This window comes from Pinus tabuliformis, chromosome 4_2, assembly GCF_031772625.1.
Source record: "Pinus tabuliformis cultivar Carrire ecotype Pingquan chromosome 4_2, CPIR1, whole genome shotgun sequence".
Classification (NCBI taxonomy): domain Eukaryota; kingdom Viridiplantae; phylum Streptophyta; class Pinopsida; order Pinales; family Pinaceae; genus Pinus; species Pinus tabuliformis.
Genome location: NC_142304.1, coordinates 485,565,071 through 485,580,551, shown reverse-complemented (window position 1 = coordinate 485,580,551; position 15,481 = coordinate 485,565,071).

Here is a 15,481-nt window from a genome sequence, read left to right as displayed (position 1 = left end):
ATATTTTGCATAAAACACTCAAAACTAAGCAAATGACTAATCTTGAGATCTACAAACTATAAAAACCCTATTTGAAGTCAAAGCTTACTAAAGCGTCTTTTTGAGGATGTTTTACTTAGCTAAATGTGAGCTAAGGACTAATTTATGTAGAATCACAATTAGTCAAAAAACAACCAATCTTTCGTTTTCTTTAAAAAAAAATGAAAATTCCAACTTTCAAATACAAGTTTTTCGAAATTTTGAGATGAGAAAACACAAAGCGGATTCCTCAACAAGGGGAGATTTCATAAATGGTCAGACTCATAAGAAGACTGGTAGACACCAGGGTAATCTGAGGTCCCTACGGCTTCTAAGCTCAGAGCCACTACACGACCAAAAACGAAAAACAAACCCAACAAGAAAAATTCCTAGGAATTCCACCTAAAACCCTAACACTAATGAAATTAAATCAAGGAAAGTTTTTGACAGGGAACAAGCAGGTCTGGGCAATGGCTAAAACCTATAAACAAATTCTAAACTGATAAAAAAGAGAAAAATTTAAAAATTTTCAAATTTTTGACAGGGTACGCAGGCAACCTGTTTACACAGGTGCGTTCACGCTCTGTGTACAAAGGAAAAGTGCGTACAAGTACGCACTGTGCTTAACTCAGAGGGTGCATACCTCTCCCATAACTATGAAAAATAAAAACTGACTCAAAACTAACTAAATTCACCCAATCCCACAATCATCAAGTCAAAAGCAGAAACAGAAAATACAGTTTCTCAGGTCAAACTATAAACAAGGAAAACAATCAAGTCCCCAGCGGAGTCGCCATTTTGTTGCACGGAATGAGTCAATCTTGCTGACAAGATAGACCTTCCTAGAATCTAAAGAAGACCTAACGACAAGCAAACCAACCAGACACTATCTTTCTCTAAATATGCTTCAATAAACAATAGCAAACAAGTGTTTTTAGGGCCTACCTTTGGTCCAACGCAAGCTTGTGGATGCCCTCGCTCCTTTGATCCAAATGAGCTCCTTTTCGCGAATCTGCAAACACAAACAAGGCAAACAAATTAAATATCACCTGAAAAACCAATTGCATAAAAAATATTTAACATGAAAGTCAAGGAGTCCATGAAACAAATAACATAAGATACTTGTTGAGAAAAATGAGTTTGATTGTATTAATTCAAGAGAAGAAGAACTTTACAACCTTTGCCTTGACGTTGTACAAGCTCCTCCCAGGGTCCAACAAGAAGTCTCCTCTACTTTGACAAGCTTCACTCACTCCCCAATGGAACCAAAAAGGTATGTGATCTCTCCTCTTAAGCTCAACTAGGAAGTCTTAATTTCACCAGCATTTACCCTCAAAATGTTCAGCTTCTAACCTCCATAGTCCTCACCCCAATGCCTGTATTTATAGTGCAATGGAGGGAAGTTACTAGGTCCTCCTTCAAAGGGATAAAACCCTCCTTCAAAGGGATAGCTCCTTTAGTCAAGGGATTAGCTCCTTCTCTTTTGGGATGCATGGACCACCTCAGAGCGAACAATCCACGTCAAAATTCCTTTTAGAAAACTCTAGAATTAACCAAAGTGAGTTTTTTAAGATAAAACTTGCGCCTTTTGACTTTCACAGGGGTCCGCACCTACACTGTTAAGGGCAGAGCGGGTAGGTATGCAGCTTTTGTACACAGAAAGTGCGGGACTGCAGGTGACCATGAGAGAAAGTGCGGAACCAGAGTTACATTGATTTTTAATGTCTTTCTCCCATTTCCAAAGCTTGATTTGAAGAGCTGAGGCCTTAGACTTGCTTAGGAGGACAGTACAAGTGATGATAGATCCATACTGACTGTAAATAATCATAGTGACGATATTTTTGTGTAACAGTGTTACATTATGAGTTTGACCCTCTATTACTAGATGGATGGATCATAACCATATACTATATACTTTTTGGGTTGATGATCTAGAGGGACTTTTTTTGTTGCTAACCTATCATCATTATTTATTGTTATGGCCAAGGAATTTTCCATGGTCCATAGCTATAGTTTATGACCTGTGCCACAAAATTTGTACAATTGTGGTTATAATTTATATAGAGTATCAAAGCCTTAAGGGGATTTGCTACTATTTAGTACTCAATTATATGAATATCTTGTATCAATTTTATCTAGGTTCTAGATTTTAGTATCCATGCCTAGTGTCTAGGCCCTAAGTATCATGTGAGAAGGTAGGCTATTGCAATGTCCCAAAAAAGAAAAATGGAACAAGCACTTCATATAAAACTATCATGCATTTATTATAATATTTCCATGTAAAACTAGAACCATAAATCTATAAATTTCACAAATTCTCATTAAAATATCACAACACGAGAATGCAACAACCAAAATCCAGCTTTATTATATATAGATAGATGCCAATACAATAGCTGGGAATGACCCTTCGGCCTCCAAACTTAAATAGAAAAACAATCACTACACTTATGGATTCTGAATGAATCCACCAAGGGAAGATGGGTGCTCGCCCAATCTCTCTATATCACCTGGGGGTTTTAGTCTTGGGGCTACCAATGGAGTAGAGAACCGGGTCCTCAACCTCTCATACAAGAAACGATATCAAAAACCAAGATGATCTCCAATGGTCTCTTCCTCCTCTTTTATAGATTGATGGACTCCTCTAGAACCTTCTATTTTATTATTATTTTAATCATGGAGCACTTTTCCCTCTTTTACTTCAATTAAAATATTCTTTTTAATATGGGAAAATGGTAAATTAGCCACCACGTCACCTTAGGGAACTAAAAATCATATCGAACCATCCCATTCTGTAGATCTTCTCGTTCTGGTTCCAACAAGCTATTACACTAAGGTGTTCTGCTGCATATTCCTCTTGGAATGTCACCTTAAGCGTAATTAATTGAGTCAACCCCACTAATAACTCAGTTTTCTGAAAGTTGTCAGAACGCACCGGAATGAAAGGAAAATTATGTGAATGATGGAATATATCGAACAAATGCCATCGGTCCTAATAGAAACTCCTCAAAACTCCATTGGGACCCTTGATGACATCAACTGCTCCACTGACCTGGCCATCCCCTACCCTGGAAATCCATTCTGGCTATACTATGAAGGAGAATAAAAATGGGGACATGGTAGTCCTCTTGCCCCAAGAATGCTTTCCCTCAAGCAATCTAAATTTGTGGACCAATTGGTGTTCCAACACAACTGAGACCCAATGCCCGAATCCCATACAAGCCACTGGTTCGCATCATGCCTCAAAGTTATTGAAACATGACTGGATCCTCTAATACCTGGATCCCATGTCCATCTCTGACTCAACCCGCTACTAGTAGATCCACCTAGATCCCAATGCCACAAAGAAGGAGCATCAATACTCCATGGCTCCTGTTGTGCTATAGCTCTGGTTGTGAATGCTGCCCCACCAACTGCGTACCAGCTCATCACCTCTCTCCAATCCAACCTCGGGCATAGGCCAAGGTCATCCCCACTCCACTGATGCAAGGCTAACGCTATGGAAGCACTGGTGAACTGTCGGTCTACCTCCTACTGCTCTCTGAAACATATAGTAACCTCCTTGTCTAAGTTCCCTTACTGTATTATGCCCCGAACTAAGGTTGTTACTCTATCAAAAGGATACCAACTCATGATCTCTCGCCAATCCAATGCATGGAAACCTATGCGAGGGATACGTTTGTTATGCTAAAACTGGTCCATGCTCAACTCCTGATGCTCTACCTGGACACCCAAAACATGTCCAAGAAATTCTACCTCTCCCCTGCTAATGGAAAAAGGTGGACAAATTATGCTGCAAGCCCTGTCTATGTACTCCTGGAGAGGGATGCTACCCGAAATTGTTGTAGCTCGTCTGGCTGCCACTACATCTGTTTGCACCTCATCAATGGGTAAACCCAAGGATGGATTCACTACCACCTCCCTCGACTGATAGGAAGCTTCGCGCTCCTCCATTCCACCAATCTCCTGCAAAATTGTCCTATCATACTCTTAACATCTCCTTAAGACATGTGTTTGCGAATACGGCCTCCTTGGAGGATGCCTACTCATATGTCTGCTCCACTCCAATGGCTAGCCCTAAGGGTGTCTGCTCATCCTCCATCATGGACCTGATATGAGTCATTAGTTGTCTGTTGTTTTGACTTAGGAGGAGGCCCATTTTAGACCTCAAAATTCCCCTAATGTGAGCCGCAGTTTGTCAAACTTATTGATTGTTGTAGCTGTAAATTCTTTTTGCTCAATTTATATATCACCATACAAAGGTAAGAAGGTACAACTAGATTACAAGGAACTACTAGAATGAGACCCTTAAATCAGAAATGACATAGATATTCTTATACAAGTTGTTTTACTAAGAAAAATGCATCACAATAGAAGAAGACATTTATCAAAGCACAGTAAGAAACCTGATTTTGTAAACTGTGATTGGTCTTCTCATAAGATGTTCATCATCCCAGATTCTTCAACACAAGTAGACTTGCTTCGACCACCTGAAATCACCGTACAGGAAGAGAGGTACGTCTAGCAAACCAATCTACACTAGGTTTCCTCAAAGCGGATTATACCTGCCCTAAAAAATGGTTCACACAGCGAGCCAATGGGAAGAGAATTGTTCAAGCCGCGATCTTTCTCTGGAATCTTTCAAGCTTTGTTTAGAAATTATTAGTTGTGGCAGCAATCATTTTTAAGCTACAGGTGACCATACTGTGCAAAATAAGACTTGGGTTAGCCTGGAAGTGAACAAGTACATCTATAGTCTGGTTAACCTCCAACATGAGCTAGCTCAACTTTATATTGTGTATTTATAGTTCGTTCAACATCAAACTTGAAATCACCCTGCACACATATGCTGCTGCCAAGAACATAGACGCCTTTATAATTGAGAATCAGCCCCAGAAACCAATTTCCTCCCCTTCTGCAATAAATGACACTAACTAAGATTGTGGCCACTATAATACTACGGTCTTTCCTTCACCCAGAATTGTTGTAAATGAAATCGACTCCACACAGTAAATGGGATTTGGATATAACTGAAATTTGTCTTTTCTGTGACATAATGCGACCTCCACAAATCTGATTAGCACTCAGCCCCCGACAAAGGGAATATACTCAACCTCTTGATGATAACGTGGTCGTCTCAGGATAGACGGTTTGTGTTTTTCTCAGCAAGTCAGGCACAAGGATTGGCTGCATATTGAAATGGCGTTCAATCTGGTACTAACGAACCCACCCAGGATTAAAGCGACGACTATGTTTTCCATCAAAAGGATTCGATCCACGAATGCTTAGTTCAACCTACAGCAATTGTGCATCACACATTTGCTCCCATCTGCACACCTTTTCACTCTTTCTCGCTCATTTTGTGCATGTTCTCCTCTGACGTAATACATTCTTCACGTGCTCTGCGGATCGCTCTTCAAATCACACTGCGCACCCCGATTCTTCTGTTGGCTGTTGTCACACACAGAATTTTCAGGCTTGATTACGACACAAAGAGTTCGAACCATGGAAACTCACGTCGGGTCAAGAGGACCTCTCAATCTGCAGTCGTCGTTGAATTGTCTCAGCCGCCAGCCTGTTCACAGTCTTTTGCCTGCGACTCCGTTGACCTTCCTTTTTCACGTTGTTGTTATGGTCGGAAATCCCTTAGCTCGGTCATTTCGGTATTAACAAAACTGTAAATTCGGCCTCAGATTCCGCCTACGAAAATGGTTATGGCGGCTCACGAACCCGACATTATAACTCTGTCGTTTCTTTTAACGTTTCGTCTCAGCGATTTGTTAAAGTCGGTCTCCTGATCAACGAATGTGCATGGGGAGAATTCAGACCCTTTCTTATACAGTCTGCGGGAGCGAATATTTGGTCCCACCGAATTCTGATCAGTCGACCAACGACGGCAAACCAAGGTTATTATTTCTTAAAAAACCCAGAAAACTTAATTTAGTAATCTAGTAATCGGCTTGATTACGATTTCTGCCCGAAATTCATAGATCAAATCTCAGTCTCGTCCCGCTCCAAAGTAACGATGCTCGACTTGGGTTTCTGCAGACAATCGGGCCACTCGACTTCGGCCCAAAATTCAATCTCGACTGCCTGGCGTATAACAATTATATGCTGATACCACTCGACTGAGACTCCAGCAACCATCACCTAGTGCGCTTTTCTTATGGCGTCACTTCCACGTTCGCAGATCTCCACGTGAATTTGTCAGCAATGTTTAACAAAAATTGCCACGACCACCTGTGAGATAGGCCCTCGATCCTTCACAAGCAGCCCTTCAATCATGCAACCTTTTCACGAAATTTTGGATGGTCCATCTTGGCAATTACGCCAGCTATGCCCAAACTCTGCAAAATGGGTTTCGTCCTCCTGAAATTAAAGCTGATGTCTTGATCATTCACTTCAGATTTCTGAGATGACAGCTCAGTTGAATAATCAACTCTCCAAAAATAATTTTAGCTCCTTGCAAATCTTGACCAGTAATGCCGCTCCAATTTGAATTAATTGTCCATGTTAACTGCAAATAATCTGAAACCCTTGCAATTGAAAACCCGCAGGCTGAGCCAAGAACTTTGCTCCGATCCCACTGCAATGTCCCAAATAAATAATAATTGGAACATGCACTTTATATAAAACTATTTGCTCCGATCCCACTGCAATGTCCCAAATAAATAATAATTGGAACATGCACTTTATATAAAACTATTAAGAAGATTGCCCTGTAAAATCAGAACCATAAATCTATAAATAGCACGAAATCTTATTAAAAGATCACAACACTAGAAACAATGAGAAATGCAACAACCAAAATCCCATCTTTATTATATATAGATAGATGCCAATACAATAGCTCGTAATGACCCTCCGGTCTCCAAACTAAAATAGAAAAACAATCACTATCCCTGTGGATTCTGAATGAATCCACCAAGGGGAGATGAGTGCTCGCCCAATCTCTCTATATTACCTGAGGGTTTTCGTCTTGGGGCTATCAATGGAGGAGAGAATTGGGTCCTCAACCTCATACAAGAAACAATATCAAAAACCAAGATGATCTCCAATGGTCTCTTCCTCCTCTTTTATAGATTTGATGGACTCCTCTAAAACCTTCTACTTTATTATTATTTTAATCATAAAGCACTTTTCCATCTTTTACTTCAATTAAAATATTCTTTTTATTGCGGGAAAATAGTAAATTGGCCACCACCTCACTCCAAGTCACTGAAAATCATATCCAACCATCTCATCCTGTAGATCTTCTCATTTTGGTTCCAACGAACTATTACACTGAGGTGTGCGTAATTAATCACTAATAACTTAGTTTTCTGAAAGTTGTCAAAACACACCAGAACCAAAGGAAAACTATGTGGATGATGGAATATACCAAGCGAACGCCATCAGTCCTCATAGAAACTCTTCAAAACTCTGTAGATCTTCTCATTTTGGTTCCAACGAACTATTACACTAAGTTGTGCGTAATTAATCACTAATAACTTAGTTTTCTGAAAGTTGTTAGAACACACCAGAACGAAAGGGAAACTATGTGGATGATGGAATATACCAAGCGAACGCCATCAGTCCTCATAGAAACTCTTCAAAACTTTATTGGGACCCTGATGACATCAACTACTCCACTGACGTGGCCGTCCCCTTCTCTGAAAATCCATTTTAACAATGCTATGAAGGAGAATAAAAATGGAGACACGACAATTACTCAATGAAATATTGTTTCTCTCTTAATTATTATTTATTTCTCTCTTAATTATTATTTATTCATTTTATGTATTTCGTTATTTTATTTTTTAATTAAATAATTATATAGTGATGCCTAGGAAAACAAACCATAAAAAAAAACCTAAATCTAAACTTAATAAGTGAAAACAAACCATGCATAAACATTTACCATAACATCTCTAAAATCAACGAGAAAAGGATGGAAAATTGTGCAAAAATTGGATGGGCCCACCGAGAGACATTTGAAATGGAAATTATATAATGACAAGTTTGTTGGGCCTTTAACGAGAGTGATGGACCACTTACTTTTTATTAGTAATGGTAAATGAGGAAACGTCCATAGTCGGCTTGTGCTATTTACAAAATTGAGGGAAATACTTAAAATGATTATGATGGTATAAAAGAAAGCCATGTAGGTGAAAGAAAACGAAAACGGCTTGTGCTATTTACAAAATTGAGGGAAATACTTGAAAATGATTATGATGGTATGAAAGAAAGCCATGTAGGTGAAAGAAAACGAAAAAATAGTGGATTCAAATAGAAATTGAAATAAATCACAACCCTTTCAGAGATTATTAGTGTTCGATCGGTCGTTGATTGATTATTAATTCATGTGTTGATCGTAAATTTGTACCGGTTATTTAGTCTTTAACCAAAGTTTATGTTGGGCAGTTTTTGTGTAAAAAATTTTTAGTCAAAGTTTTGTATTTACCTTTTTATTGCCGGCATCACTTGCCCCAATGTTAGTTTGGTGTGGGCAACTCAATTTATCCTAAATTTCAAAATTGACATGTGGACCTTGCATGAAGATAGCACCCTTATACTTGTCATCGTTCACTGACACGATTGTTTACAGCTGTCGACATGTCTTCATTCCACCGCCCTCTACCTTCATTTAGGTTATCTATCTTCGTTCACCGCCCTCTATCTTCATTCAGGTTAGCAAACACATTGCAGATTCAGGTTAGCAAACACATTTTTCGTCCACGCGCGCATGTTAGCAAAATGTTTAGGTGTTTCAGGAAGTTAGCAAATGTTTAGGTAGGAAGTTAGCAAATGTTTAGGTGTTTCAGGAAGCTAAGTTTAAACTAAATTTCAGGTGTTAAGTTTAAGGTTTTTAGTTATTGCAGAAGTTTTAATAGAAAGAAAATCGTGCAGCACAAGCAGTGGCAACAGGAATTCCAGCGCTTGGGAGGGCGTGAGCCGCTAGTGGGAAGGAGGATATACCCCGTATTTCTGAGAGGTAATACACTGAAAGCGCACATGATTTCAACATTATTCAAACACACTGTAACATATAATTGCATTAGAATATGACTCATGAGTTATAATTGTGTTAGAATATGACTTAACATATAATTGCGTTAGAATATGACTCATGAGTTACAGATTGGGAGTAGCCATTAAATAATGTTCTGTACAAACAAAAAATTCAGGCACACATATTCCAGGGCAATAATCTCAATGGCACAACTGTCCACCCATTAATTAGACGGTGGATTTAGGAGAAACAATTGTTCTACAGACAGAAAAATATCTACGCCCTTCCAACCCATCTCACCATTTCCGCCCTTTGCTTTCTACAGCTACTAGCAGGCACTATTGTCAGCATTTTTTCTCCATCACCACCATTTGTGCTCACCTCCAACCACCTTCACCCTTCCAACTCTACTATCCATTTACGGGATTTTCTCACCACAGGCAAGAGTAGGCACTTCCATCGACATTTTTCTTCCATCACACCCGCTCTGCTTGCCCGCAACGACCTTCGCCCTTCTGACTCGGCCACCTGTTTCTGGGCTCCGCTCACCACAACCATACTCAGACAGCGTCGTCGACATTTTTTCCATCAACTGTGGACTTTCACGCGCAGTGTTCAGAAGGGGGGGCCGGTGGCACTTCCGTTCGAAACCTATCTACTGTTGTGGCTTCACGCCCAAGACTTTCGCTTTCATGGCAAGGGATTTCACACTTCGGACTTTCGTTTTCAGGGTAAGGGATTTCACGCTCAAGGGATTTCATTTACTTTTTTTCATAAGATAAATGAAGGTAATGGAATTATTGTAACTTATTTTAACTTTCAATTTATTGTAATAGAAGTAGACAGTGGATTTTTTGGTTTTCTTACTTCCATTGCTTTTGTTTTCCACTTTCATTCCTTTTAGAATGAGCTCTATGGTTCCATAATATAAAAAATTATTATAATTTATTCTTAAAATTTAGAGAAATTATTATGATTTCATTTTACAATTACCGTGTAATCTCTTAAAAAAATTAGTGTCGTAGGTGTGCATGAGACGATAGATTCTATTTAATCTTATTCAAGATTTGGTGAATAGATGATCTCTCGAACTACTCTCCCATCATCTTACCTTCCCTACATGACATTCTCAACTCAAGCACTTCATATGTGCGAGTTTCATTGCCTTTATCGGTTTCTGCTTGTCCACTTCATTTACTCTTTTTCATAAGATAAATGAAGGTAATGAAATTATTGTAACTTATTTTATCTCTCAATTTATTGTAATCGAAGTAGAAAATGGAATTTTTGGTGGTCTTACTTCCATCGCTTTTGTTTTCCACTTTAATTCCTTTCAGAATGAGCCCTACGAGCTCCAGGGTTCCAGAATATAAAAAAATGTTATAATTTATTCTTAAAAGTTCTAGAAATTATTATAATTTAATTTTCCAGAATATAAAAAAATATTATAATTTATTCTTAAAAGTTCTAGACATTATTATAATTTAATTTTACAATTACTATGTAATCTCTTAAAAATTTTAGTGACGTAGGTGTGCATGAGACGATATATTCTATTTAATAGATTTTATTTACTATTATTCAGGAGCTGGTGAATAGATGATGTCTCGAACTACACTCCCATCAACTTACTTTGCCTCCATCGTATTCTCAACTCAAGCACTTCATATGTGCGAGTTTCATTACCTTTCTCGGAATCTTCTTGTCCACTTCATTTATTATTTTTCTTAAGATAAATGAAGGTAATGCTTCTTGTCCACTTCATTTATTATTTTTCTTAAGATAAATGAAGGTAATGGAATTATTGTAACTTACTTTAACTTTCAATTTATTGTAATAGAAGTAGACAGTCATCACTTTTGTTTTCCACTCTCATTCCTTTGAGAATGAGCCCTACGAGTTCTACGGTTTCAAAATACAAAAAAATATTATAATTTATTCTTAAAAGCTCCAGAAATTACTATAATTTATATTTACAGTTACCATGTAATCTCTTAAATTCTTTAGTGTTGTAGGTGTGCATGAGACGATAGATTCTATTTATTGTTATTCCAGAGCTGGTGAATAGATGATCTCTCAAACTACTCTCCCATCAGCTTACCTTCCCTCCTTTTCAAGTCGTCCTTTCTCGTTATATCTGAGTTTCTTCAAAAGGAAGATGGATCGATGTCATGTTTCGCTTCCCTAGAGATCACAGAGGCTCAACGGTAGGATAAAGATTAAGTTATGCCTACATACTTCTGACATTTGATATATGACAATCTTGAATGATAGTGTGAGAGTTTCTTTGTATTATTGTTTTCTTTATTTATATGCATGCATGCAAACGGGACATAGGCATGGTATATTGCGTTCGATAGCCATTGACTTACTATTAGTTGATGGTTGACTATCTCTTTTTTAAAAGCTTAACCAATGTTTTAATAAAAAATTATTTAAATTATTTAATTTAAATTTTAAATATGATTTATTTGAACGGGTATTGGCCAAAAGCCTTTGCGCTTTTATTGCAATTTTTTTCTTGGAATGTAAAGGATCTACGTCTTTAAACAAAGTTTTATCCTCCCTTTTAAATTATGTACACTTTGGTTACTCTTCCGTTTTAAATTATATCTCTTTGACCGAAGGTTCAACTGAACTTTTATTGTTTTTAGTATTAATTCGTGTTAAAGCAAAGAAACTTTGAGCCCAAGTTTCATCTTAATGTTGAATGGTGTCCCACAGCGGCTCTTGCATGTGTGCCATTTGTCTTCCCGTATTTTTGCCATCTTCTATCGTCTTCACTGTGGTTTTATGTTTTCCATGGTTCTTTGACACACCATTTTTCATGGACATTGTCCTTCCATTCTGTGACATCACATCTTTGGTTTCTGTTGGTTGTGGAATGATGCTGCACAAAAATTTTAAGCCATACACAAAAGGGAAGTCTTTTTTTTTCGCAATTTTTTCTTCCTGTATTTTTTTCTTGTTATTTTTGCTAAGTGTGTTGTTGTTATTTTTGCTAAGAGTGTTGTGTTTCTTGTGTTTCTTCCTCAATTTCCATCCAGGACTTACTTTTTCGTAGGTCTTTTTCGGTTATGAGACACAAGCTCTGAGATTCAGTAACCATGGCGCCCACAAAGCTCAGCGGTAGACAAAAGCTTCACATCAAGCATTTATCCAAACGAAGAAAGCAGTAGCATCAAGGGAAAAAAAAGGTTACTTTCCATTCTCTTTAATAGCAAAGCCACACAGTATGAATAACAAATACTTGATGTCTTTTCATGGCCATGAATGTCTTTCTTCTCACTAATTTTCTGTATGAAAAAACCTACCATCCCATTACGATACTTTTCCATCCCATTACACTACCCAGAAACTTGTGAGGGAAAGGAAAATTATTGGTTAATAACATGTGTATGCCTCCAGAGTCCACAAGAAACACAGTGTGTGCATTGGATGATCCAAGGTATAATATTGTAGTTTTTTCTACATGCGGTCAGGCAACATGCTCTGGTTAGTGTTCCTCCTTTTCAACCAACTTTAAGTGACAACTTCTGTAAATGGCATGCCGTGCCTGCTTCACAGGCTTCAAAGGAGGGGCTTAGGACCAGATTACGACTGGTACATCCGTTGGCCTTTGCAGCAGTGTATGGGAGTTCGAGATGGGTGAATTTTTTGGGGGCCATGTGCTGGCCAGAGCCATTCCCAAGCAACATTTTGGGTTTATACAGAGCAAATTGTATCATGTGTATTTCAACACTCTGGGATGTGGGTTGGTGATTTGCTTGTTGGCATATTCGGCTCTGCATCCATGGCGGTCTCGTTCCAAGGTGGAGAGATGGGAAGAACTTTTTCTTCTCACCCTTACTTCGAACCCTCGGCAACCAAGGTATTTATATATAGATTATTCTAATTTTCTAGAATAAAATTTATAGGAATATTTTTATCATGCTCTACTTCGAACCCTGGCCAACAAAGGTATTTATATATAGATTATAATATTTTTGTATTTATATATAGATTATAATATTTTTTTAGATTAAAATTTATAAGAATATTTTTATCAATACATTACATATATTATTGCATAAAATATTTTTATTTTTAGTGGAGTCGAATATGATATTTTTCATACTATGGAACCATATGAAAAATTGCAAAAATCACTTTGACATCCTTTTATCCTTCTAAAGATGTTTCAACCTGGAATATGCATATACATATTTTGTTTATACTTAGATACTTTGTTTATACTCCATTGTTCAAATGGTATTATTGGTCTAATACAATCATCCCAGGAGATTCAATATTTGTGTTTTTTTTTGGATATTCAACCAACAACAAGAACTCATTATTTGTTTTGTTTTATTTTCCAAGGAGATTCAACCAACAACAAGAACTCATTATTTGTTTTGTTTTATTTGCCAAGGAGATTCAACGAGCATCCATTATTTGTTTGTTTTATTTGGGTGGGAGATTCAACCAACATCTATTGTTTGTTTGTTTTATTTGCATGGGAGATTCAACCAACATCTATTGTTTGTTTGTTTTATTTGCATGGGAGATTCAACAGGCACCTACTATTTGCTTTATTTGTTTTGTTTTTATTTGCCCAGGAGATTCAACCAGCATTCATTATTTGTTTGTTTTATTTGTGTGGGAGATTCAATAGGCACTTGTTATTTGCTTTATTTTATTTGCCTGGGAGATTCAACAAACACTATTATTTGTTTTTTGGGGAGATTCTACAAGATATGCAACTTAAGTATTACTCAAATCTTGAACTTGTCATTTGTATTTAATAAGTTATTTCAGTTACTAAAATTTGAACTTGTCATTTTTTATTTAACAAGTTGTGTGCCCTACATAAATTTTCAATGTATCATCATTTTTTTTATTCATATATCAACATTAGATAAGATGGGGTAAATGTAAGCTACTCAAAAGTTTTATGTAAAGTAGCACTCAAATCTTTTTAGTGCATTAATTTTTTAAATTTATTTTTACAATTTCTCAATGTATCCATGTTTTTTATTTATATATTCACATAAAAGTAATGCATAACAATCACAAGAATTTCATCCTTAATCTCTTATTCTCGCCCTCCATGTCTGGCTAGATTAACAGGTTCTTCTAGTTTGTAGGTTTTTAAGGAAAAGTAACGCATAACAATCACAAGAGTTTCATCCTTAATCTCCTTATTCTCGCCGCCTTGTAATTTGTAGGTTTTTAATCTCCTTATTCTCATTGTAGTTTGTAGGTTTTTAATCTCCTTATTCTCACCCTCTATGTCAGGCTAGACTAACATGTTCTTGTAGTTTGTAGGTTTTTAATCTCCTTATTCTCGCCCTCTATGTCTGGCTAAACTAATATGTTTTTCTACAAACTACCAGACCAGTAAAGAAAACAATAATATGTTTTAATAGACCAGTAAATAACCGTTTTGTACAAACGAAAAATTCAAAAGCTCCTAATTTGCCAGCAAATAATGTTCTTTAAAAACTTAAAATTAAAAAACACCTCATTTACTAGTAAATAATGTTCTGTACAAAAGTTCTTACCAGGAAATAAAATTTCTTACTAGTGAATAATGTTTTGTACAAGCAAAAGTTCAAAAGCACTAGTAAATAAAAGTTCTTACCAGTGAATAATTTTTTGTACAAACTAAAAGTTCAAAAGCTACAGGTGTAGGTTGTGACCTGTTTTTCACGTAAAGATTCCACAATAACCCATTAATTGAGTCCAAGCTATCATCATCTACACTTTGGCATTGTATCGCTTTGTCACTGTCTCTAAATTTGCAACGCTTTGTCACTATCTCTGAATTTGCAAAGCTTTTCGGCATTTCCATCGTTCCAAATTTGTAGTTTTAGCCCTTCTACTGTGTAGAGGTACATATGGTGTAATTCTAAAACCGTTGGAATTCCAAATCGGCCTGAATCATTTCATGTAATCCCATGCAATTTCACCCATGATTTTTACATCTCCTTGATCTCCGCGTTACTCTATTTTTCAGACTTGAGCCCCTGGAACTCAGTGACAAACTATTACTTTACTGTCTTGATGGTAAACAAGCTAAAAAAAATCAAATCTTCACCATATGTATAGAGTTACAACTCAGCCACTATCTTCTAAAACTTTTGATAGGATGTGTCATTTTCACTCACAAATGCCACGTCAACATCAAAGAGGTTTGATCCACGTAAAATTTCTGTAGTAATTGTAAAGGCTCTCTTTGCAGAGACTAGCTGCCCCGCTGCCATCTTGTTAGTCTTGATATAAACTTGACTCAACTCTCACCTTTCATGACTTTATACCTCACCCCCTAAAGAAATTCATAGTCAAAACTAAACTACATAGAGTGCATGCAAAATGGAACCACAACTAAGTGGAGTGCATGCATAGTCTCTTATAGGCAGGGACTGCCGCTACGCAGTTGCACTTGTTTCATATAACCATGATTGAAACTTCAAGCTAAATTGAAATGAA